The 26179-nt window shown below is 54.9% G+C and overlaps 1 long non-coding RNA gene across 1 annotated transcript; it reads right to left on the bottom strand.

Moving 5' to 3' along the window:
* Nucleotides 1-1876: 1876 nt before the first annotated feature.
* Nucleotides 1877-24810, bottom strand: LOC116749039. The gene is made up of 4 exons (XR_004348495.1): nt 24688-24810; nt 21703-21835; nt 21527-21581; nt 1877-1945 (listed from the first exon to the last, which is right to left on the bottom strand). It is a non-coding gene; the product is annotated as an uncharacterized LOC116749039 (long non-coding RNA).
* Between the last annotated feature and the right edge of the window lie 1369 nt (nt 24811-26179).

Below are 26179 nucleotides of genomic sequence, written 5' to 3'. Positions count from 1 at the left end.
ATGGGCTGTCAAGAAGGAGACCAGCTTGAGTGTGACCTGACTACATGGTTAGCAGAGGGAATGTCATGCGACAGAGAAAAGCAGCAGAAGGAGGGCTTCTGGGCTGTGTTCCACCCATCTCTGCCACTGCCTTGCTGTGGACCTTTGGGCCAGTTGCTTGCTCTCTCTGAGTCTCAGTGCCTTCATCTCTCATCTACCTGATCCTCAGTCTAGAGGATCCAAGGAGAGGGTGTAAACTGTATAGAGTATACTCGAAATGTGGACTATTATGAGTTCATGAATTATGACTCCCAAGTTCCGGTGATATGGTGATCACAACATCTTATCAGCATCAACATATGAGGGCTGCCTAATCTGCATATCTATCAGACCTACAGCCAAATGTGAAGGGGTTGCAGAACCAGCATATATTCGCTAAACCTGTCAAGAGCCACACCTAAAAGCTTAGTTAATTTGCATGTAGCCAATCCAGCAAACAAATGAATGGCAGTGCCCTGAGGGGAACTGTGGTATGATAAAAATACTATGTATTATATATGATATTTATACTATACTATAAACAGTATAGTATACTATACTATTTATTTATACTATGTTATAGTATAAATAAATATTTTATATGTGAAATAATATTCTATATATAATATACATGTAATATATCTCTAAATTATATATATTTATTATTTAAATATATTTTTATATTAATGTACATATAAATTTAAATATATCTACATATTTATTTATTCCTGGCATGGAGCTCCTAAAACCCTTGTAATTTCCTGAGTGATAGGAATGTCTTTTATTATTCATAACAAGCTACTTTGACTTTACCTGAATTCAGGTTAATGCAGTGACTCAGTGTGGGGCCTCTAGATAATTTCAGGATGGGGACTGGTCCCCAGGAAGGGGAAGGGGCCCTGGTGATTGGATTATAAAAACACTTACCCAGTGAGGTTCAGAGGACTTCCAAGTTGGTAAATACATCAAGGTGTGGCAGGGTGACAACCCTGGACAGGGCATGGAAGCTCTCATCTCACCACCACCCCCAGCCCCCGCCCCGCCCCGCCCCACCCCGCCCCGCCCCGCCCCATACCTTGCTCTATACATCTCTTCCATTTGGTCTATTTGATCCTTTAAAATAAACCTTAGTTCTGCGAGTCATTCTAGCAAATTATCGAACTTGGGAGAGAGGAGTTGTGGGAACTCCTGAATTTGTAGTCAGCCCAGCAGAAGTATGGGTTCCCCCAGGCACCCCATTTGCAACTGGCATCTCAAGTAGGTTAATCTTATAGGACTACGCCCTTCAACTTGTAGGATCTGACACTAACTCCAGGTAGATAGTGTCAGAATTGCATTAAATTGTTGGGCACCCGGTTGGCATTGGAGAATTTGTTGTTGGTGTGGAAAAAACTCCATAGGAACCAATTACAAAAAGAGAGTTCCCCACTGCAGAGTATAAGGACCCAGAGCTTTCTTACCCCCTTGCTCTATTTATCAGAAATATGCAAAAAAAGTTTGAAATAAAAGGCACATCTCTGGCAGGAGGCTCTGCGTATTGCTGTGAAGAGCTTCAAATGAGATCTGATGCAGAATAACATTCTAGGCAGCCACCACTGTTGGTGAAAGAGCATCTGTACCAGCAAGTCCATCACCACAGGCATCCACCTAGAGCTTAAGGTACTGTGGTCTTTCTGCCCTTGCTCAAAGAAATGTGTATGTGTGGTGTACGTATTCATAGAGACTTCTATCTGAATAGATGGAATAATTCTATATGGGGATCTTTTATGTTGAATAATCCTATAATAAATACAAATAATTTGGAAATGCTGCCCATCTTATCCTGGGTCCTCTGAAAAACAGAGCTTGATGCAAGGATTAAGATGCTAATACTTTATTTGGGAGGTGCAAGCCCAGGGTAGCAAGGGTGAAGAAAAGAGAAGTAAGGCTGGGAAAGGTGGAATAAAGCAGATTGTTAGGGGAATCTGAGCAAGCACCCATGATTTGTACCCCCAGATGCTATTCTGTTTGGATTCCAAAGTTACTTTGAAGCCAGTGGAATTAGTGTAATACATTCATGGCAGATTGACACAGTTTGTCCATCTGTGAAATGAGAGCGCTTGCTGAGGATGACCTTTCCCCTACAGGCCTCCTTACTCCAGTTCTGACTGTTTCTTAGGGGGAAAAGGCCGCTGGGGGCCCAGCACAGCTCACTCACACTTCCATCTTCTGCTGCCTGTGACCACACCCCCGTGAGCCATTCTCAAGTCGTAGCCCAGCCAAGGCCCAGTAGTTGAATTCACATTCCCCAGTACCACCTATGGTGTACCAGGGACCCAGAAGTGAATCAGACCCTGTCTTTACTATTTGATTGCCAATAGTAATAATAATAATAGCCACCCGTATTGCCATTTTTTATTGTAGCACCAGCTTTGTGTCTGGCATATAAACATAAACACACACACACACACATGCATCTTGTTTAATTGTGACCATAACCTTGAAGACATGCATCACTTTTCTATTTTACAGATAGAGAAACAGGGGCTCAGATGTGTTCTGGACCTTGCCCAAGAACACCAAAGTGTTAAGAGGGCCCTGAGTTAGACTCAAAACACTATGGTTTGAATTTCTATGAGGAGGTCAATCGAAGAACCGGCTAGGAGTGATGCCCATTGTTCCTTAATCGTCAGGTTTTCTCAGTATGCTATAGTTTATAGCCAATGCACCACAATGCACTTCAGGCTAAGGTATCTGGGTGGCTTCCTGCCTGGTTATTAGTGTGTGCATGTGAGGGCTCACCTGGAACAGTGAGGCCCCCTTGCCCCTCCTCAGTGCAGCGTAGCCCGAGAGCTCATGGGCTGAGCCTGGGCCCCCATGATGGGGCATCACCTGGACAGAGCTGTGGGGTCCTCTCATCCTTTGCCCTCACTTTGCGGCCCTCCTCCCTGGTGAGATGTGCCCTCCAGCAGCTGCCCCCTGGGGCATATGGCCACTCCTGAGAAATTAAACCATAACACCCTCGTCTGAGGCTGGTGTGGTGTGAAAAGTGCCCCTTCCAAATTCTCATCATCAGGAAGTAGAGGCCTGGGACCCCGTGGTCATTCTCCTTAAAGGAACAAGCAACCATTCTTGATAAGTGGAAATATTTTTTTAAGCCAAGAAGCTGCTGCTGTAAATTTGCTAAAACTGAGTCTCAATATTTGGCTTCAATCCCCAGGACAAATGTCAGTACAGAGAAAACTTTTACAGTTGTGGGTGCTCCATAGATCAATGAATGCAACCAAAGATATGTTGTTCAGTTGGGCGGTGAACTGGATGTTTGAAAATGTTATCTTTCACTTGTTTAGAAGCAAAAGACACATTTTTATAAAGTCTTTACAAAAAGAGGAAAGTGGCACAATGCAAATATAAGAGACATGCAGATCATTGATGGTAAATGTTCCATAACAGGCTGTATTTTTGCTTTTGTTGACCAAGTTTTTGCCCAGTTGCAATGCCCTGTGAAGCTTCCCCCAAGGTGGTGGAGATTCCTCTCTGAAGAGGGAGGGTTTGCGAGTCTCCTTGGCCTCTCTTTGGCCCAGGATCCCCAGGTATCTCTTGACTTGAGGACTGAAGTTCCTGAGGGAGGACCCTGTAGGGCCATTCCTCTCTCACTTGGATGACACATACAGTCAGAGCTGGCTTCATGGGTCTGAGACCAGGACAGCCCACAGGGCCCTGCACTCAGAAGGACACCTAGCTTGGTTAAATGCACTGAGATTGATCGGCATCTTGAAATGTTTCATAATTTTATCTTTGAATTTGTGTCTGGTAAGGAAAGTCCAGGGGGGTAATGGAGCCAGTGCCAGGGGCTTGGGGCTTCCTGCTCACAGCACTGTCCTAACTCCTGCTACCTTCCTGCCTCTTTAGAATGCGTTCTTATCCTCTGGTACACCTGGCCTCACCTGGCCTTCTCCTCCTCTCTACCCTGCAACCACTGGCCACCTTTCTCTAGTCAGGCAGCAATATGGTGCATTCAGTGGGGTGGCTTGGCCAGGACAAGCCTCTTTCCCATTCCCATATGGGTGCCTCGCATAGCCTGGCTTGAAGGTTGGGACGTGGGTGGGGCCTGTGGGCCTGTGGGAAGGCAACATGCCTGACTGGACTTCCTGGAGCATGTACCTGGTGGCTGATATGAGGGACAACCTGGTAGTCGGTGGATCCTATACATGTGTGCCAAGTCTTGGGACTTGCCTACCCCACCGCCCACCTGTGAGGGTCTGCACTTGTCCTGTGAGTATCCCCATGCTGGAAGGAGTGTGACATTAAATTAAAAAAAAGAGCATTAGGATGGGTTGAGAGAGAAATCGCAGAAAGAAGGAAAAAGCGTTAGCTTTTTCCCTGCTTTTCGAATAAGGGACCCTGTGATTTTTTCATTTTGCACTGAGCCTGGTGAATAACGTAGCTAATCCTGTATGCAGTGTTGTGCTGGAGCCAGCTCTCACCGGCTCCCAACTCCATGTTCAGTGATGTCATGTTGGAAGCTTGAAAGCGGCCTGGTGATAATATTAACAAGACAGAAATCAGGCAAATGCTGCAAACCAGGACCTTTTCTCTTAGAGCTGGTTGTTAAACATTTACCAGCACACCACTGCACACAGCACTCAATCATGTTGGAAACTTCTTACTCTTGTTATTATTATTGGCTAAACTGGGCAGGCCCAAACTTCTAGGGGGACAATACAGAGCCAGAGAAGGAAGGCTAGGGAAGAAAACAACTTACTAAGCGTCCAGGCACTGACCCAAACCATTTCACCACCATTTCAGGTATGAAGAAACAAGCTCAGAGAGGTAATGGACTCACACAAGACCACACAGCAGAACAGCTACTGAGTTCAAATTTGGGCCCGAGGTCCTAGCTCTTAGGAGAGGCTCTTTAGAGCCACCTGTCCCCTGTCCCTTGCACAGTGCCTAGCACAGGGTTATGAACTTCAAGACTAAACTGGGATGAGGGGCTCAGGAGGATAAGGCAGGAGGGGTGAGGGGGAAGGACCCAGAAGTCCCAACCCTACACTTTTGTCCTCTTTCAGGATCCTCATGGCCTGAGGCAGAGGCCTAGACGAATGGGCGGCAGGACAGAATGTTCTGGCAGCCACCGACTAGATCAGAGGCACAAATATTTGCTAAGCCCAGGGGCCTCCCAGACATGCTGGCAGGGTTCAGGGAAGCAAGTGTATGGAGCCTCTTCCTGTGGAGCCAGGGAATCCAGGAGAAGGAGAAGCCCCTCAAAGAGTCCTCCCTGACCCCATTTGCTTTGTCACTTTTGTATACAAGTCCCTCACACCCTCAAGTATGTAAAGTCCAATCACAAAGCACCTTCTCAGCCATGAGCTGAATAGGGAGATGACCCCCATTTTATAGATGAGGAAACTGAGGCCCACAGAGGGAAGAGAACACACCCAAGGCCTGGGAAATGGGAGAGCCTGAAGTGGAGGCAGGATGGTAAAGCTTACCCCCAACACCGACATTCTCGATCCTGCATCTGGTCTGCTGCCCGGCCCTACTCAAGAACTGCCCTTGAACTTCACTGGCCTGGACTATTACTTGCTAGTCCCCGACTGACCCCCAGACCCTCCTCTCTGGCCAGACCTCCCATACCCTCGCTTCTTACAGCTCCCGAGGGCTGCTCTCTCCCCAGGGGAACCTCCCCTCTCTTTTTACTTCCCAGCTCAGGGAGCACTTCCTATCTCACACCCTCCTCAAGTCTTGACCCTCCTGCCTTACCTAGCTCGGACCCAGCCTCCAGTCCAGGAAGCCCTCCTGGACTGTTCCTGCTCACAGGGCTCATGCCCTCTCAGGAGTGGGAGCGTGAGGGGTCTGGGTCCTTCTCAGGAGTGGGAGTAAAACAGGGGTTTGAGGCCTAGTTGCAGCTCTGGCACCAGCTCACTGGGTGTTGCGGGGCTACCCTGTTCTCCCTGAGCCTCAGCTGCCTTATCTGGACTCAGCTTGCCTGCCTCACCAGGGAACTAAGAGTATGGGTGGGAAAACCTTGGCAGTGACCACAGGTCACAGCTGCTGGAGTTCTTGTTGGCATCAGCAGTACCCCAACCTTGGGCTCCATCCAGACCCACTGTCATCCAGCCACACACTGTCTCGACTTCTGCCTCTCCTCTGGGGGTGGGAGGCCTGAGTCTGGCCTGAGAGCTCAGCTGGGCTGGGTGCTGGGCACACAGGCACTCCGCTGGCCCCAGTGAGCCAGGCCTAGGAATGGGCCTGGGAGGGGCTGCAGCTAGAAAGGTTGGAGGCCACCTTGAGTCCCAGCCCCTAGGCAGTTCTGCCCTTCAGTCCTCCAGGGTGTTAGCAACTTTTCCCAATCAAGAGCAAACTCTATCTCCATGGCAGCAAAATTAGGAAGGGCGCCCGAGAAATACTGGAGGTTTTTTTCCCCCGGAGGCCGACTTTTGGAAGGCCCAAAGAAGCGCTCCCCACAATGCCTAGAATCAGAGACTGTCATGGCAATGCATCATATGGAAGAAGCCTGCTCCCCATCGTAGAGATGAGGAGACTTGACACCTAGAGAGATGCGGGGACTTGCTACCACTGCAGGGGAGACGCTAGTACGTTCAGGTAGACGGGCCGTCTTCTTGAAGTTGTGGGCAGTGCAAGCTCCAGCTTTTTACTTAGTTTTAATGCTATTCTGAGTTGTTTTGGGGGCTCAGGCCCTTTCAGAGTCACCCCTTTGGCATCGCCACTGCGTCGGGTCTTCAAACGTCTAAGACTGAAAGAAGACCAAAGACCTGTATCTCAGTTCCGAGGCTCCGGACCCTCGGAATCCCAAGGAAGAGGGAGCCTCGCTCGCCCAGCAAGGGGTATGGGGGCTCCGCGGGGCGGGGCACGCCGGGGGCGGGGCCGAGGCAGCTATGGCTCCACCCCCGGTAAACTCCGGACTCGGGTAAACAAGCCTAGGCGACACCTGGGGCTGCGCCTACAAGCCGGGCGACGAGTTACATCACGGTTCCCGGGAGCTTCCCGCCCCGGCCGCCAGGTCCCCGCGACCCTCGCTTGCCCGCCGCCTGTGTCCGAGGAGCAGCGGGCCGGCGAGGAGCCTCCCTCCCCGGGCCCCCCCAGGCCAGGAAGGCCTCCAGGTTTTCTCCGGAGGCCCCTGGGAAGGAACTACGCCGTGGCAGCACAAGAACTGCTCCCCAGTTTCCCCACCTGTGAAACCAGGGGGCTGCGTTAGGGTTCTGTGCCTCCCAGCTGCGGGAAGAAGAGGTGCGCCCTGAGCCCAGGGCGAGGGGCCGCCCCCGACCGAGCTGGCTGTGGCTTGGAGCCGGGCTTTCTACTTTAGCGGTGTAGTGGGTGCTCGCAAAGCCAGGTGTCCCAGAACGCAGACCCTCCCCTCCAAGGGATCTGGGGGACCACTCAGCCGCACAGAGCAAGGATGACGCTGTAGTATCCTAGCATCTCCCTCTCCCGACTTGCTGCGGGACACCGACCCTCTGGGTAACAGGAAGACCTGCCCGCCACCCTCACGGCGGGTTTGTGCCAGCGCTTTGGAAAAGGTATTGGGTTGCACAACCAGTGGGGGAGATTGCCGCTCAATATCGACAGCTTGCACCTCGGAGCCTGATCCGAGCAACAGGCTGCCTGAGGAGGCTGTGGGCCCCCGCCCCTGGCAGACACTCAAGCAGAGCGTGGGCCAGAACAGGTCACGGAGGCAGCAGAAGGGATGCTTGCCCGATCTCTAGGAGCTGCCCGGTCCCGGCACCCAGCGATTGGGTGATTCTGCACCTGCGCTGTCCAGTAAGGTAACCCCTAGCCACTTGTGCCTGTGGAGTACTTGTAGTGTAGTTTGCGGACTCACTTGGAACCCTGGAGTTGGCATGAAGGTCATTTTAATCTGAAGATATCTGAGATTCAGCAGATGCAGAAAAAAGCCTCCTGGGAGCTTCTCTTATCTGACGAAAAGCAGCAACTTCTGGGAAAACGAAGCTACCATAAATCCCCTCTCCAGGGGAGTTTCACGGCCCTGAAGAAGACGAGAGACCTTTCACACTTGTATAGACAAATATTACCACAAACTTTCCTATGCTGGTTCTCCTAAAAACCCATTTATCATTCCTAAAGAAATCTATTTTTTTCCCCATAGAAGCAATTATTTCCCCCCATTTTCCATAAGTCAGGTTTGTAAACCTTTAACTTTAATCATTTAATGAGCCAGTTACCTCCTTTGTTGGCTCCTGTGTGTGCATATGAAATACACTTTTTTCTCCTGTTAATCTGTCCTTTGTCCGTTTAATTCTCTGGCCTCTGCAGCTGAACCTGGGAGGGTAGAGGAAGATTTTTTCCCTCCCGTGCAGTGGCTAGTTGGCACGAATATGTGCAAGAAGAGTAAAATACCCACAGGATTTCAAAGATTTAGCTTGAAGTAAAGGAATGTAAAATATGTCATTAAGAACTTCATATACTGATTACATATGAAACAATATTTTGGATAAATTGGGTTAAATTAAATATATTAAAATTTAATTTCACCTGTTTTCTTCTTTTTTTCGTGTCCACTGGAAAATTTTTAAAAAACATATGGCTGGTATTATATTTCTATTGGATAGAACTACTAAATGTCAGGTGACCTTGTGTCTTGGGTTTACTTTTACCAGGCAACATCAACACGGCTTTATTAACTGAATGCTGTGTCAGGTCCTGAGCGGCTCCGGCGGGTTGGGTGGAGTGGGGGGCTGCCACGGAGGCACTGTGCCAGTTCTCGACAAGTTGCCAAGCCCCTCTTGGCTCCCAGCTCAGCCTGGCTGGGTCCTCCTGCAGTCCTGCCTCCCCTCCTCCACAGGACACTCAGGCCAGCAGAACGCTGGGCAGAGGATTCTGGAGGCTGACAGCCCTCTGGGAACTCAGGGAAGGAGCTCCACACAGGCCAAGGGTTCAGAAGACAGTGTGGCCAGTGGCCAGAAACCATGGCTGGCCCTTGAGAGCTGTTCCCATAGCCAGGACCACAGAGGAGCCTTTCAGCTGCCCAGTCCCAGGCTTCACGGCACAGCAACACCTTCTGGCCATCTCTTAGTGGCAGCAAAGCCCTCTACAAGCCCTGCCAGTACCACCTGGCAGTGATGGAACAGGCTCCCCAGCTCTCTCCTCTGCCACCTCCCATTCCCCAGGCTCTGCTTGATTAAAAGGTGTTCCTGATAATCACAGGGCTGCAGGCTGAAGTCTGGGAAAGAAAGATATCCCAGACTCACACACACACACACACACACACACACACACACACACACAAAACCCCACACAACTTCTGCAGCTGGTATTTCTGATTAACAGTCCACACCTGGTAATTTGAGGGCTGTCCTAGTTGGTATGACCCAGGTTTAACCCACGCAGCTGATATGAATGTGACAGCTTTACAGCCCGGTAAAGCTAACCAGACCTGTACATAGTTAAACAACCTTATCTAACATTCCTTTATCTTCTCCTATATAAACTTGCTCATAATAACAATAGCTAACAGTCTTTCATGCTTGTTGTGTGCCAGGCACTGTGCTGGTAGCTTACACAAATTAATTCACGTAATTTGAATTCAGCTAGATTTCAGGCACAACAACGTTTGCTATGACGTATGTGCTATTATTATCCATGGTTCACGGGTGAGGAAATCGAGGCACAGAGACGTTAAATCACCTTGCTCAAGGTCACACAGCTAGAAAGGGACAAAACTTGGATTGAAACCAGGTAGTCTGGCTTTAGTGTTTGTGCTGCAAGTCACTTTATTACACAGCTTCTCCCAGGATACTGGAGGAATCTATTGTGTTTTGTTTTCCTTGACTGGTTCCTTTGCTAACCAGTTTATGATAAACCTGTAACACGTGCTCACCATCTAAAACCTGTCTGAGATTGGCTTTCACAGATTAAAAATGATGAGGTAGAAAAGTGACCAAACTCATGAGGAAGAAGAAAAACAATCCCAGAGGAATAAATCTTCCTATCATTCTTTGTCCATTTCTCTACGTGGGTGGGCAAGAAAGCACTGTCTGCGAAAGGGTGTAGCTTGTTGAAAGAGACACTGCAGCGGAAGGTTGCCAGGCCTGGGCTGATAGGTGCCCTTAGTTGAGCAAGCTGCCTGGGCGGGCTCAGAAATGGGGAGACATAGCTGGTTTGCTGGGGTGGGGTGCTAAATTGCTAGGAATGAGGATGGGAGAACAAGCATTTCAGATGGGGGTTGGGGGTGGAAGTCCCTGGAAGATGTCAGCAAGCTGTGACCTGAGTCGGGAGCGGCGGGACGGGAAACAGCTGAGGGGTTTGAAGACAAGATGGCCACCGTTTCGTTGTCTGACCTGCTTCGCTGTGACGTCGCTCCTCTGCATCGTCCCGACCTTTGGTCAAAGCCTAACACCAACGCTGCCTTGCGCCGGTCAGTGCTGAGGGGCTAAGGGCTGGAGAGGGGGTGGGGGTCCAGCATGGGGAGGAGTGGGCTGGAGGCCATGGGCGCAGGGCGAGCTGCTGGGTGGGAAGTCTGCCTGGAGAAACAGAAGCCACTCTGCCAGCCTCAGAGTTACTGGAGGGTCACTGGGTCCCTGCCAGTTGCAGGTTGGGCAATGCACAAGGGTGTCCAACCCCTGAAATCCAACACATGCTCTGCTCCCCCGTCAGGCGCCCTGGCACAGGGCTCTGTCTGCCCCGAGTGGTGCCTTTTCCCAGTCCAGGTGGGCTGGCAGCAGCCCTGTGTGGAGCCTCTGCTGAAAGCTAAAGACTTGAGGCCCCTCGGACAGTAGCTGCTTGGGTCCCGTGCATAGTGCAGGCCCTGGACTGCTGCTAGATCGTCCTGAGTCAGAGAAAGACCCGTAGGGCCTCATCCTGACTTCAGACTCAGCCTCCTCCCTCTTTCTGGGGCCACCCTAGGCCGCCAACCTCCTCTGGGCAGCCTGCCTCTGCAAATGCGTCCAGCCTGTGGGACCTCAAAGACACAGAGATGGGGCCCACGATGGGAGTCCCGAGTGATACGCTATGAGCAATAAAGCATCTGAGTTTGCTAATCAGCGTTTGGTTTGGTTTGGTTTTGAAGAAGTTAGAGCAGACTCAAGGGTTTGTTTATTTATTTATCCATTCATTCCTGTTGTTTATAATGAACCTGTACACCAGATACACCAGATACACTGATTTTCTAATTTAGTCTCACAACATACCATCAGGTGGTTTTTTTTTGGTTTGTTTGTTTGTTTTTGCGTTATGCGGGCCTCTCACTGTTGTGGCCTCTCCCGTTGCGGAGCACAGGCTCCGGACGCGCAGGCTCAGCGGCCATGGCTCACGGGCCCAGCTGCTCCACGGCATGTGGGATCTTCCCGGACCGGGGCACGAACCCGCGTCCCCTCCGTCGGCAGGCAGACTCTCAACCACTGCGCCACCAGGGAGGCCCACCATTAGGTGTTTTTATGCTTAAATTACAGATGAGGAAACTGAGAGGCAAAGAATAGCTGCGACCCAGCCCCTGTCTAGATGGTACAGGTCTTCCCGTTTGGTAGGGGTGGGGTGGTGGCAGCCCGGGCTTCAAGTGGGAGAGGGTGAGCCAGTGAGGACTGTGCCAGTGCTTTTTGTTTGCTTCCACGATAAAAAAGGAAGAAAGGCATATGAGCCCCATTTCAGAGATGAGAAAACTGGCCAACCTTGTCCAGTGACTAGCCTGAGGTCACAAAGCTCGGCTGGGGTGCAGCCAGGATGCAAACTTGCCTTTGCTAGTCTGGTGGAGGAACTCAGTGTAAACCCCAAAGCAGTGAGTTCAGGGACAGGGGCTGGGGATGGGGGAGTGTGGGGGGCGGAGGTGGGAGAGCAAAACCAGAGTCGGGGGCAGTGGGTGATTGAACACCCTCCCCCCAACACCTCCTTATTCTGGGCCAGAAAGGAGAGGCCAGGGGGGCTTTTAGGGCCCTGGGTGACTAGTGGGTCCTGTGGGCACACACAGAGGGCACGCATACCCTGGCATAACAGGCCTGGCAGAGTGCAGGACACAAAGAACAAGGGGGGAATTCCCTGGCGGTCCAGTAGGATTCCGCACTTCCACTGCAGGGGGCACGGGTTCGGTCCCTGGTCGGGGAACTAAGGTGCTTAGATCCTGCATGCCATGCAGCACAGCCAAAAAAAACCCAAGGAGTGAACCAATGAATGAATGAATGGATGGGGGAAAGAATGAATGAAAAGCCATGTTCCGAGGTGTGCCTGTCCGTGAGGGGTCGTGCTCCTGTGTGGTTGCAACGTCTTCTCCTCCTGGTCCTCTGAGCTCCTTCCTGTGAGTCTGGCCTGGCTGGGAGAGCTCCATTCCAGGCGCAGTGGCAGGAGCACAGGGCTGGGAGTGAGGAACCATGGCTTGGGGTCTGCTTCTGGATCTGCTGCTTCCTGGCAGTGAGAGCCTGAGCAGGTCACTTCACCCGGGCTTCTGCCTCTGCACGACTGGCCTACTAACCCACAGCTCGGGAGACTTCTGTCCACTACAGTCTGCTAAGCTTCATGACCTGTGAGGCTCTGGACTGATGTTGTCCTCATTACGAGAAGAGTCAATAGTCCTGGACAGAGTCCACAGGCGGCCAGGTGGACAGGAGATTGGACAGGAAATGGGGAGGGGTAGAGGAGGGAATGCGTCTGGCTGAATGAGGGCTGGGAAGGGGGGCAGTGGACACCCCGGTGCAGGCCTGTACTGGGAGAGGGGGGCTCTCTTGGTTGTCCCAGGCCAGTCCCCCACATGTACACGCACCTCCGGCTGCACAGCCCAGCTCGGTCCACTCCACCCCTCGGGTTCACCTCCAGGAAGCACTGGGCATTGCTGAGCCCCAGCTCACGCTGGGTTCCTCACATTCACAACCTCACTTAGTCTGCCTGATTGTCCCACAAGGTGGGTGACAATTATCCTAATCTTATACCTGCAGAAGCTGTGCTACAGGGAGATGAAGTGACCTGCCTAAGGCAACATAGCTAAGAAGCAGCAGAGGCAGGATTTGAGCTGAGGACAGGGCACCCATCTCCCCCGGCCTCTCCAGCCCAGAGTGTGGGCCCCTGCCCTCCGGTCCCATGGCCCCGGAAGCACATTCTCAAGCTCAGGGAGGGCTCTCATTCTGCCCTGTGAGGCCTGTCTCGACCTGTCACGGGGTGGGGAGGCCAGCATCCTGGTAGAAGCCTATCAGGTCACGGTGACAGTCCTGGTTCCCCAGGGACTGGCTCCCAGCCACAGCCCTGGGGGCTGATTAGCACTCTACCCACACTGACCAGGAGTCACGGAGTCAGCCAATCAGGGAGCCCCTCAAAGTCCACGGGGGTGCTTGGGACCGAAGGGGCTACAGGAATGGATGAGAGGTGGCCCTGGTTCTGGGCAGACCCTGACTGAGAAGTAAAGAAGACTGATCATGGCTGTGGTCACGTGGGCCCCAGGGAGAGGCCCAGGCCTTTCACGTCCAAGCCAGGTCCACTTCCCGGGTTCACCAGTTTCCCCTGCTGCTTCCCTCAGCACCCCCTTCCCAGCTGAGAAGTATAGTCTCCACAGTTGCCCCCAAATGACTTCACAAACGCTTTGCCCTCAAGGCTTTATGATGCCCCTTCTGGGGACAAACAGGGACCATGGTCACAGGCAGGGCTCAGGCTGACCAGAGCCTGATACTTCTGCCCCCCACCGTCAGCACCCATGGTGTGGGTCACAGGAAGCCCCCGTGGACTTGAGTTTGACACTCAGAGGATCATTGTGGGCAAGGAGGACCAGGCCAGAGGCAGCAGGTGCCCCTCATTGCCCACTGGAGGCAAGGAGCCATGGTTTCCAAGTCCCTTTCCCTTAATTGAACAAACCCACCTCAAGGCCTTTCACCCTATTAGTATAGGGTCCTGCTGTGTTTCCTGGTTGCTGACTCAGAACTGGGATAGGAATGGGGATAGAACCGGAACTGGGAGCCAGGATTGGGATGAAGCTGGGCTGGGAGCTGGAGGCTTGAAAGCAGGAGATGTTACTGGAGGGACTTGCCTGCCCGCTCCCCTCCAGCATGGAGCCTCTGGGGGGAGAAGGGACTGGGGAGGCAGTTTTGTCTTTCTGGCCTTTCCGCCATGACTCACAGAACTTCTCCTTTCTAGAGAAGGGAAAGCAGACCTCGACTTTCTCAGGGTCCCAAGGCCTTCTCAGGAACTGGCCTGAGAAAGGAGGGGGAACACAGGCTCCCAGAGTGCTTACTGCCTGCCAGGCCCAATCAAGTGCCTGAGAACACTGGCCGCTTGAGCCTCACCATGAACTTGGGGCAGGATCAGCATCCCACAGTCAAGGACCGTGTAGCTCAGAGAGGTGAAGGGCCCTGCCTGAGGTCCCACAGCCATGAGTGGCAAGTTGGGATTTGGGACTGGGTTAAGTGGCTGGTGGCATTTTTTCACCAGAGCATCTTTAATAAGGTAATGCTTATCCCAGGGAAGGAGACACTTACAGGGACTTCTGGCACCAGAACAGTGAGGCAGCAATGGGATTTTTCTAGACTGAACTGGAGGAGACTCACTGCAGGGGCAGACCCTGCCCTGGCCAAGTGTCCTCCCCGGCTGCACCTTATTTGCCCTTGCAGCTGCTAAGGCTCCAGTCTGGTGGCTGACCACAGACCGATGTCAGCCCCAGGTTGCCCCGATCTGTGGGTTTTGGCTTGGAGTGGGGCTGACTTCCCGCCTGTCTGGGTCTCCTGCGCCGTTCACACTGGTTGCTTACCTGGGCCTGACATGCCCTCCCTCACACCCTCCCCCAAGCCTGAGCCGTACCTTGGGGGCACCCGCAGCCCTGTCAAGGCCTCTCTCCCTGGGCCAGTGTTTCTCTGACTCTGGGGAGGGAGACAAAAGCTGGCTTCCTGTGATGCTCACCTCCTGCCCCACAGCCTGGGTGCTGCTGCCACCTGCCTCTCACCTCCGTAGCACTGCTGCTCTGCCCCACACCCCACATCTTGTAATTCTCCCCGGAACCTGGGGGCTGTTACTATGACTGTCCCTCTGTTAAAGATGTGGAGGGCTTCCCTGGTGGCGCAGAGGTTAAGAATCTGCCTGCCAATGCAGGAGACACGGGTTCGAGCCCTGGTCTGGGAAGATCCCACATGCCGCGGAGCAACGAAGCCTGTGCGCCACAACTACAGAGCCTGCGCTCTAGAGCCCGCGAGCCACAGCTACTGAAGCCCGCATGCCACAACTACTGAAGCCCATGCGCCCTAGAGCCTGCGTACTGCAACTATGGAAGCCCGCGCGCCTAGAGCCCGTGCTCAGCAACAAAGGAAGTCACCGCAATGAGAAGCCCATGCACCGCAATGAAGAGTAGACCTCACTCACCGCAACTAGAGAAAAGCCCGTGTGCAGCAACGAAGACCCAACACAGCCAAAAAAAGAAAGATGAGGAAATTGAGGTCAGTCAGGGGACATCTTGGCCTGCCCCTCACGCCAGAGCCCCTGCGCTGTGCTGTGGCCTCACACACTCTGACAACCTCTCACATCTCTCCACTTCCTTTTGTCTCTTGCAGGAGGCCCTCTCTGACCCCACCAGCCACAGGCCATCCCACCCCCCCACTCCAACCTCAGCTCCCTCATCTGACCCCAACCGGTTTTGCCTCCTTCCTTTGGGGACTTGGCTGTCCTCTCACGCTTCCCCTGCCCGTCACCCTGATATCCCTGCCAGCCAGGGGTCCCTGAGTAAGGGGAGTTGGTGAGGAGGTGTGTGGGGGTGCTGAGAAGTGTCCCAGCGATTGCGGGGAGAAGGCTTGTCCTGGGAGGGGCTCCTCTGCCTCCCAGCCCCCTACTCCAATCCCAGAGGGGTTCTTCAGTTGGCTCCGCTGCCCTGTGCTAGGAACGCCACGTCAGTGAATGCTGGGGCCACCTGTGGGTGCAGGGAGACTGACAGGGGCCTTGCATCCTGGCCCCTGGGCCTGCATGAACTTGTCCCAGCCCTGGGCCCTGAGGTCATGGAGACCTCCTCAAACCCCTTCCCAGGGGAGCTGTTCAAAGGCAGACAGGCCGATGAGGTGCTAATTACTGAGCTAATTGGAGCGGAGTCAGCTACAGATGGCCTGATTGTAGGGATTGCACGAGGGGAGGGGGCTGCCCGCAGAGGGTGAGGAAGGAGGCCCGGGTTCAGAGCGGGCTGTGTTTGCTCAGGAATTGTTGATTTACTAGCACCGGCCAGCTGTCCTGCAACGTCCTGGTCTCCTCCACACCTCAGCCCTGGCCCTGGCTTTCCTGCCACCAGAAGACTTGTGTTCTGAGGCCACACTTGTTGGAAGGGTTCACTGAGCACTGGGGGGCAGAGTGCTGTGCTCCAGGGGAGACTGGAGGAGGAGGGAGGACACCCCTGTTCTGGGGTGGCAGATGTGGGGCTGGGGGCCCTTGAGGCTGCCTGTGAGAACAGCGGTGACATCACTGAGCTGGGTCATCCTGGCAGGGCCTGGGCTCATGCCATGCCAGCCTTGGCTCTCTCTGGACCTCGGCTTGGGCTCTGTCCCTCAAGAACAGGCCTGTGTGGCCTCCCGAGGGGGCTGGAGAGCCCAGGGAGATGGATTTGTGCTCTGTGATGATGGAGGCTCACAGATGGGGGATGAGATTGACCTCCAGACAGAGGGCAGGCGAGTTAGTGTGGCCACCTTGATGCAACCAGAAAGGATTCCCCTCTTCACAGCCCACCTTTCTGGCACAGTCATTCTCAGCACCCTGGAGCAAGGGGGTCTTTGGTTGCCTAGGGCCAGACCCCAGGCCTCAGCAGGGCAGTATGTGACTGTCACTCACATCGGCCTAGGTGTCTCAGCCCACCCCGCCATTGGCTCCCGTGGCTCCTGACCACACTCTGCACTCTCTCTGGTCTCTAGGCCTTTGTCAAGGCTGTTCCCCCACCAAGCATACCCTCTCTGCTCCTTTCTGCCTAGTTAAGTCCTCCCCACTCTGCAGGCTCTGGTTCCATCTGCATCCCAGACTGCTCTGTGACCTTCTGCTTGATCTGCAGCCCCGGCTCCTCCACACCCCTCAGGGGGCCCAGGACCCCCAGACCAGGAAATCAGGAGACAAAGCTGGGAGGCTAAACACCTCCCCCAGGTGAATGCCTGCCCCTACTCTCCTTCCTCTCAGGGTGCTCTCAGAACTCAATGATATAATGGGTATGAACAGTCATTGGTAGTAATACAGGTTTAATAACGTGATGATAATTGTCCCAATTTTCTGAGTCCCTACTTCTGAGCCAGGCATTGTGCTAGGTACTTTCCTTGAATATCTTCTCACAGCAACACTCTGGGGCTGGAGTTTCTATTATCTCCACTTGTCAATGAGGAATTGGAGGCTCAGAGAGGTCAAGCAACCCATCCAAAGTTACACAGCAACTAAGTGACAATCTGGGGACTCTCGAGTCCCTCCCCTCACAATGGGAGGGGGGTTGTTATTATTTTTTTGCCAACCTGTTTCCTTCCCCCTTTCCCCTCCCTCCCTGCCTGTTATCTCTGCCTGGTGAGTTTGCATCATTACTAGGGCTCAGGGGTCCAATTAGGGGACCTCCCCAAAGGAGCTGACTGAGGCAATCCCTGCCCCAAGGGGGCCTCCCTGAGCCAAAAATTTTTTTTTTAATTTATTTATTTTATTTATTTATTTTTGGCTGCATTGAGTCTTCGTTGCGGTGCGCAGGCTTCTCATTGTGATGGCTTCTCTTGTTGCGGAGCACAGGCTCTAGGCACGTGGGCTTCGGTAGTTGTGGCATGCAGGCTCAGTAGTTGTGGCTCACGGGCTGGCTCTAGAGCACAGGCTCAGTAGTTGTGGCACATAGGCTTAGTTGCTCTGCGGCATGTGGGATCTTCCTGGACCAGGGGAGCCAAAGTTTTAATTAGCATTTTACAGGCTAAACACTGCCTAATGAGACAGGGGTTACCATCCCATTCTACAGACGAGGCAACCCGAGGCTCAGACAGGCAATCAGCATGTCCAAGGTCACACAACCACTGAGAGGCAGAGCAGGATTTAGACCCAAAGCCCAAGGCCTGTAACCTGGGAAATCATTCTCCTCATGGACCCCACCTCAGGCCACAGAGTGTTGGTCAGTAAGGCCACAGGGCTGCACCCCCAGTCCCTAAAGAGGGAAAAGTGCCCCTCTCTGCTCCCACTCAGCCTCCCCTCAACTTCCCAGAAACCTGAAGGCTCTGAGTGTGGGTGTTTGTGTGGAAGACCCTGGAGACCTCTTTCGTGGGGCAGGGCTCTGGGTCTAAGCTGAGAAAATGATAAGGAGTTTCTGAGGTTACAGATCTGAGGCACCACCCCCGTCCCGCCCAGGCACATGAGGCCTCCTGACCATGACCCGAGCTGGCCTGACTGCAAGCCTCCCCGCTCAGCAGCAGCGGCTGTGCCAGCCCAAAGCCAGAGCCGAGCCCTCGGATGCAGTTGCCTGGTAACCAGCCCTAAGTGATGGAAACCCCAGGGGGCCACTAACGTGGGGGCAGCGCTAAGCACCTGGCCCAAACCCCACTGCCCCAGCCGGCCTTAGGAAGCTTTCAATGGGCAGTCTACCCAGCCTGCCCATGGTAGGACAGGAGGGTGCTCCGGCACTGGGGGAGGGGGCCCAGGCAGGGCCAGGAGGAGCTGGGTTGGCAGCCTCCCAAGACCTTTGAACTGGGGAGCTGGGGGAAGGTAATTCCCTATGGAGGCCAAAGCCTGACCAAAGCACGGTGGGCACTGGGCAGGAGTCAGGGTTGTGGGTACAGCTTGCCCAGGCCCAAACCACCATCCTGGAAACAGCTGGGCTGCTCTGCCCAGGGCACAGAGGCCCGGGGGAGAGGATCCCCAGAGAATGGCCCTGGATGGGGAAGGAAAGGAGGTGATTAGGGAGGTTGGCAGGAGTCCAGGCTCAGGATGGGGGGAGCAGCCTCCTGCGACACTGAGGGGGAAATGCATCAGCCTCTCCCCTTCTCTCAGGGGCTCCCCCTCCCTGGGCCTCAGTTTTCCTATGTTGGCCGGCAGGCTGCCGCTGGCCTCGGGTTTGCGGTCTTGGGTCCTGAGAGGCTGAGAGGGGAAATGCAGGGGATTCAGGGGAGATTTTGGCAGCAGAGGCTCCTCTTAGGCTCTCACCTCTGGGCCCGGGGAGGCTTTTCTGACTTTCTTCCCTTTCAAATGTGCACAGTCCCCCTTTGCCAGGAACCCTTCACTCCACAACCACGGCCTAACTTAGCCTTGTGCTGGGCACTGGAGTCCCAGCGCTCAGGCAGACCCAGGCTAGTATGAGAGCCAGGCTTGCAACTAGGTAATGGAGATAAGTTCATGGCTAGCATGGAGATAAGTTCAGAATGCTATGAGGCCTCAGAAGAGGTGACCAGACTGAGCCTGGAGCTCTGGAAGGCTTCTTGGAGGAAGGGGTCTGAGCTGAGCCTTGAAGACCAATAGGAGTTAGCAAAGAAAGAGCTGGACAGGCAGCCAAAGCTCAGGGAGAGCATATTCCAAAGCATGGAGGTGTGACCCGGCTTTGGCTCTGGGGGCTGCAGTGGCAGGCCGGTTGGGGAGGGTCAGTCAGGAGGCAGGCAGAAGCCAGAGTGGGAAACTGGATCCTGAAGGCACTGGGGAGCCATGGGAGACTCCAAGCTGGGGGCAGGGAGGATGACAGGGTCAGATGTGGGCATTAGAAAGACCTCTTTGGAGTCAGGGAGGGAATGTTTCCCACTGCTTCCAGCACCTAGCCAGACCCCCTACCCCATCCCACCCGCCAGTGGCTGGGCTCTATCATAGCCAGAATGGGGGACCCTCCCCTGACTCAAGGCCCAGTACCCTCTCCCTCAGGCCTCTATCAGGCCACAGCAGCCCCATCCCCACACAAGCAAGCATCACACTGGAGTGTCACGGTCTATTTTTTATCCATCTCTCTCACTGGCCAGGGAAACAGTACCAGGGTCCCACTCACTGCCAGCATAAAGCCTGTGGGTCCTCAGTAGTTGGTGGAAGGAAGGAAGGGAAGGACTGTCAATCCACCCTGGCTGTTAATTAATCAGAGTGTCCTCCCTCTCCTGCAGTAGGGTCCCCAAATTATTGTGTGCGGGCTTTTTTTCTAGCCAGAAGGCAGGCATGGTCTTCAGAGTGGCCTAGTGAAAAGTCTTCTCCCTTTCTTGGTCTTTGGGATCCCTCTCTGAGAGACTGATTTCCTCTGGAGGTGGGGTCGGGCTCCTCCAGAGTTTGCAGGGGGAGGGTCCCCACTCCCTGCTCACCCAGGAGGAGTAGCAGGTTCCCCCCGCCCCTAACCTGGCCCTCCCTGCAGAAGGAAACCCTGGTTTTCCAGCACATCTTTGGGAAGTGGCTCACCACACGCTGATCAGATCCTATGAACCTGCCCCACCCCAGGTCCTATCCAATCCAGACCCCCTGAGATGCCCTGAGCCCAGGCTGACAGCCCCTGGTACAAGGGACCACTCAGGCTCTGCTTGCTTGAGTGGCAGAGGCTTCCTGACCACCAGCTGTGCCTGAGCCTTCTCTCAGAAGGGTTTGGGGTCACAGAGTCCTGGGCAGCGGGGAGAGTCCCAGCTCCTCCATTTCTTGGCTATGTGGGCAAGCCGCTTCCCCCTCCACCTCTAGAGCTACCACTGGTTGAGGACTTACTATAGAAAACAAGCTGTGAACTCCTTGGATCTGCATGAGCCCTGTGACATTTTCTAATCACGCCCGTTTGACTGATGAGCAAACTGAGAGGTTACGGGGTTTGTCTAAGGTGACTCAGCTCAGTAGGTCACACCTCAGTTCACTTGTTTTTCACACCCCTGCCTCATATGTTTGTTGTAAGAATTAAATGAGATCATGTCTATCAAGCGATGGACGGCAGGGCCACGTTCAAGGCGGAGCTCCTTGCCTTCTTGCCTTGCCCACCCACTAGCACTGAGATGTTCCTCTGTTGGGTAGGAAGAGGGAAGGGATGAGGAAGTAGAGAGGACAGAGAGTGCCATAACAGCAATCTGGGGGCCTCCCTGAAGGAGGCAATGTCTATAGCCGGGTCTGAAAGGATTGGGGAGAGCATTGCTGTGTGTCTTGGGAAAGGGCACCACACTTGTCTGTTTCTCTGCCTGTAGGGTGGCTACCAGCACCACATCTCCCTCCCCTGGGGTGAGAAGGAGCTCCTCTGAGGAAGGAAATTTGTAAATAGTAGGGGTGGCCTCATTAGAGAGAATGGCACTGTTATTAATAGCCATGTGTAGGTAACAAGCAGAGGTTCAGGAAGCTGACCTCTTACCTCGCCTTCCCAGGGAGCCAGGAGTAATCAGTGTCTGTCTGGGGTGGGGTGGAGGGGGAGAATCTGCCGGTGGAGCCTGTGGAGCCCTGGTGTGTGTGTTGGAGGGGGGGTGGTGAGTGTGAAACCTCCCTTCCAGGCTTCTCTATGCCACTGTTCTTTGTTAACACCAGCCAGGAAGCCCACATAAGGGCAGACTATTCCCTTCTCTGTTTTTGCTCACACTGTTTCTTCCAGCCACAATACCATTCCTCCTCTCCAAGACCACAGCCTAATAAACACACGGTGCGGGGCGAGGGGGGGCGGTTCCCAAGGCAGCCACCTTGTACTGATTACCTTCTTTTATCCAACAAAGGCTTGATAGGCTCCTCTCCCAGGCTCTGCACATGACCTTGGGATAGAGGAGAAGAGGGCAAGGTCACGCCTTCAGGAGCTCATAGTCAGCTGATACTCTACAAACTTTTTATGGTTTACAAGCATTTCCACACTGATTTTGTTCATTCAACACTCACTGAAGTCTGTGAGGCAGGTTTCATGGTTCCTGTTTTGCGGGTAAGGAAACTGAGTCTCAGAAAGCTACAAAGTGGCTCCCAAGTCCCCTGCCCTGTGATATCTCTTTTGTAGTCCAAGGTGTCTAAGTGATGCCTAAAAGGAATGGAGAAGACAATGATTAAGTGAAGATACTTTGTGAAGTGGTCTCTGAATTAAGACAAGACTCAATGGGGCTTCAGAATCTTTTTTTTTTTTTTTAAATAAATTATTTATTTATTTCTTTGACTGCGTTGGGTCTCCGTTGCTGCGCGCAGGCTTTCTCTAGTTGTGGTGAGCGGGGGCTACTCTTCGTTGGAGTGCATGGGTATCTCCTTGCAGTGGCTTCTTTTGTTGCAGAGCATGGGCTCTAGGCATGCAGGCTTCAGGAGTTGTGGCACGTGGGCTCAGTAGTCGTGGCTCACGGGCTCTAGAGCACAGGCTCAGTAGTTGTGGCACAGGGGCTTAGTTGCTCCGTGACATGTGGGATCTTCCGGGCCCAGGGCTCGAACCCGTGTCCCTGAATTGGCAGGCGGATTCTTAACCACTGTGCCACCAGGGAAGCCCTGGGCTGAAGATTCTTAATTGGCCCCCTTGGGGTCTCGCCAGGCTCATCCTGGCCTGGGTGGGCTCTGCTCAGGCTCAGAGAGATTGAAGGGAACACCCAGCCCTCTAAGCATACAACCCGAGAGTTCTGAGACTAGACCCTAATTGCTGAGAACACTGCCCTCCACCCAACCCCTAATTACAGGGCAGAGGCGGGGGAATGGGTGTCGTGGAGGGGAGGCCAGCTTGGTGAAGAGCAAAAGTGGGGAAGAACAGCCTGTGAGCTGAGGCTTGGCCATGACTCCTACTTGTCAGCACACAGATGCACTTTCCTGATCCCAGACTGCTGTGTGACTTCGGGAAAGCCCCAACCTTCTCTGAGTCTCTGCTTGCCAGCTCTCTCCAAACTCTATTTCTAAGACCCCTCCAGCTCTCAGTTAAGTGACACCCTCTCTGCTGCCCCCAGGTGACCTTCACTTCCTCTTCCTCCCTGCAGTGCCCAGCCCCTGCTGCTCTAGCTGCTTCCTTACTCTTGGAACCTGTGGCCTTACGCTTGCTCTGCCCTTTGACTCAGGCAGGCCTGACCTTTGGGATCTGAGCAAGTGGCCTGGGTGGTTTTGCCCCATGAACTTGCTCTGACCTTTGGCATGTTCACCTGTTCCCTCCCCCCACTGCACACACCTGTCCCCAGTCCTTGGGAAGCCCAGGAAATGTGAGGGATCAGGTTTTTCAGAGAAGGTAGCAGCACCAAGGGTCTTCTTATCCAACATCAGATGGCTCAGAGAGGGCAAATAGAGAAAGCCCTTCCACCACTCCAGCCCCTCTCTTGGTAACAGACCATTCCTGGCTGGGGATGCTCCACCCCATCCCACCTCCCGGGCTACATGTGCTCAGGCTTGAGGGAGATTTGTCCTAAAGGTTCAGAGGCCACTTAACAAACCTCCCAGCACCCTCATTCCTGGCTCACTCCAGAGATGGGGAAATCACCCCTTCCTCAGACAGGTATGGTGCCCTAACAGGAGTTGAGATACATTTGTTTGGAATTTGCCCTCACTGGCTGCACCGAGATGAGGAGACAGACTAAGGAGCCCTTCTCCAGCCTCCTAATGCAACTGTACTAGCCCAAGAGAGCCAGCTATTTTATTTTATTTTTTATTTTTTTGCGGTACGCGGGCCTCTCACTGTTGTGTCCTCTCCCGTTGCGGAGCACAGGCTCCGGACGCGCAGGCTCAGCGGCCATGGCTCACGGGCCCACCCGCTCCGCGACATGTGGGATCCTCCCGGACCAGGGCACGAACGCACGTCCCCTGCATCTGCAGGCGGACTCTCAACCACTGCACCACCAGGGAAGCCCTTTACTTTATATTTTTGAGAGCCAGATATTTTAATACAAACTCTTCTAAGCCTTACGACACAACCACTATGATATAATCCCAGTTTTACTAAAATAAGGAAACTAAAGATCATGAGGTTAAGTGGCGGGCGCAAGGCCGCATAGCTAGAAAGTGACAATGGATGAATGATCTAACGGAGTGACTGAATGAAGGCATGGGATGGGCGCGCCAGGCGATGGTTCGCAGAGTGCGGCGGGTACAGACTGTGCACAGCGCCCGCGGCCCGGCCCCCAGAGGGCTGGCAGAGGCAGGCCTTTCGCACCCCGGGGCTCAGGGGAGCGCAAGCTCCCAGAGGCGCGGCCGGGCTCTGCCCAACCGCGCGGGCCGCCCCGCCCCCGCTCCGCCCCCAGCCCGCCCCGCCTGGGACCGCAGACGGCGCCCGGCGGCGGCGCGAAAGGCAGCGAGGAGGGTGGCTCCGAGCTCGGTGCTCACCGCGACTTCCCGTGCAGGGCCCGGCAGGACAAGGACCCGCGGCCTCGGCGGCGCTGGAGGATGCGGCCGCGGCCCCGGGCAGCAGCAGCGGGAACCCCGGTGCCCTGCAGGTAGGAGCTCGCCCACTCGGCGGGCGCGGAAACTTGGGCCGAGTTTGCGGGCGGCGCGTGGGGAAGGGGCGGGTGGCGCTGCCCCAGGGCGCCCCTGCCGGCCGGCCCGGGGATGGAGCGCGCTGGGCCTGGGCTGAGGTGGCTTGGCTCCTGGCTGCCGCGGACCCCCGGCTGGCGGGCTGCGGGGCAGGGGTCGCGCCGCTGCCCCAACTTTCCCTGGACTTCGAGGCCCCCGGGGCCTGGTAGCTCTCTGGAGCCCCGGCGGGGCCCCGGCGCCCGATCCTCCGGCGTGGGGCTGGCGAAGAGGAGCTCAGGCCGAGCCCTCGGGCCTCCCGCGGGGCCCGGCTCACGTGGACTGCCCGGGCGGAGATGAGGGGGCGGCGGGGGCTGGCCTGGGGGGCGTCTGGCACTGAGGCGCCGCGGGGCCCTGGACGCGCCCTACTGGGACGGGACGGCCCTGCGGTTTCCTCGCTACGGCTTGACTCACCCTCTGGCCGCAGCCCAGGCTGGCGGGATCGCCCCGAGGCGGTGGCTGCCCGGACTCTGCTGCCGGGCCGCCCCCTGCCCCCGCCCTCCCGCCAGTCTTTGGGTGTCGGTCCGTGGAGCTGGGTGCGCGGGGGCCCGAACGAGGGGAGAACGCAGTTCTGGAGGGGCGTGTGTGCAGATATGGGCCAGGCACGTACTTGCAGGCACGGGTTTGCATGGGTGGCGGCGGCCTGTGTATCGGCCTGCTGGGGTGCACGTGCGCCCCAGCGCCGCAGGGCAGGGCATGGGGACACCCGGAAGCCGCCGGGGTCGGTGTGGCGGCAGCCCCAAAGCTAGGTCGGCTGAGGGCCCCAGGCACCGGAGTTATGGGCCAAGCAGGTAGGGGAAAGTGGGTGGAGCGGATCCCGCGACCCTTCCCCCACCACGGGAGCCTGGGCTGCCCCTAGATGCGGTTGTAGCGTGGGCAGGGCCCAGAGCCTCAGCTGGGGGAGGTGTGAGAACACGGGAAGGGGAGCCGATTCAGCCCTCTCAGAGTCCAAGCGCTGGCCACAGCTGGGCAGGATCGCTCTCTTCTTCCTGGTCTTGCCCTGCGTCCATCCGGAGACCCCTTAGGCGTTGGAAGAGGGAATTGAGCCACGGAGCTGTTTGCTCCCCCTGCTGCGTAGGGCAGGGATGGCACAGCGGTGGTGGGCTCTTCTGGGCGCTGCTTGAGGTTGGTCCTCCCAGCCCAGCCGCAACCTCAGCCAGCAAGCAGCTCGGTGGCCCAAAGGGTGATGTGACCCTGCCCCCTGGGGTCCCGCCCTTCTCCGAACAATTGCTTGCCTCTTACTGCGTGTGTGTGGGGGAAGGAGGCACCTACATTTTGGCTACCGTTTAGAGTGGAGTGTGTAAAATATTGGGCTCTCCCCATCTCCTAAGAGCCGGAGGTAATGTTACCCCCATACCTTTCACAGTCCTCTGCTGGCTCCCTGGAGCCCCCATCTCTCCCCCAAAGACTCTTGGGGGTCCCAAGTGGCCTCACCTTTATTGGGCTACGTCTCCAGGGTCAAGGGCATGCAATGGGCAGAGCCTAGGAGAGAAGGGCTCTTGGGGCCGGGGGTGGGTATGGAGAAGGCCCCAAGGAGTGTGTGGGGGAGGTGAGACTAGAGCCAGCACTTATTAACCCAGAGCCCCCCAAGGGCAGGGGGGGCTCAGCACTCCCCAAACCATACAACCCCTTCTTGCAAAGTTGCTGTGCAGCAGGGTGGGGGCTTTCCCCTTGGGGTGCAGGGCCCTGTCATAGGGCGCTGCTATCGGTATTGTTGCTGTGGTGCTCCTTCCTGTCTTCTTGGAGCATCAACTTCTCCAGGCTGGCCAGAGGTGTTGGATTCTGGCCCGGAGATGAGACAGCTTTCTTTCTGAGTCGTGTCTGGCTTCCTTGGTGCACTTAGGCTGGGATGAGAGTAGGCATTGGCCCCCATATTACCCTCGGCTTTTTCTGTCCCCAGAATGTG

This window comes from Phocoena sinus, chromosome 2 (assembly GCF_008692025.1).
Source record: "Phocoena sinus isolate mPhoSin1 chromosome 2, mPhoSin1.pri, whole genome shotgun sequence".
Classification (NCBI taxonomy): domain Eukaryota; kingdom Metazoa; phylum Chordata; class Mammalia; order Artiodactyla; family Phocoenidae; genus Phocoena; species Phocoena sinus.
Note: the sequence above shows the minus strand (reverse complement) of the source record. Positions and strands in the feature narration are given on the sequence as shown.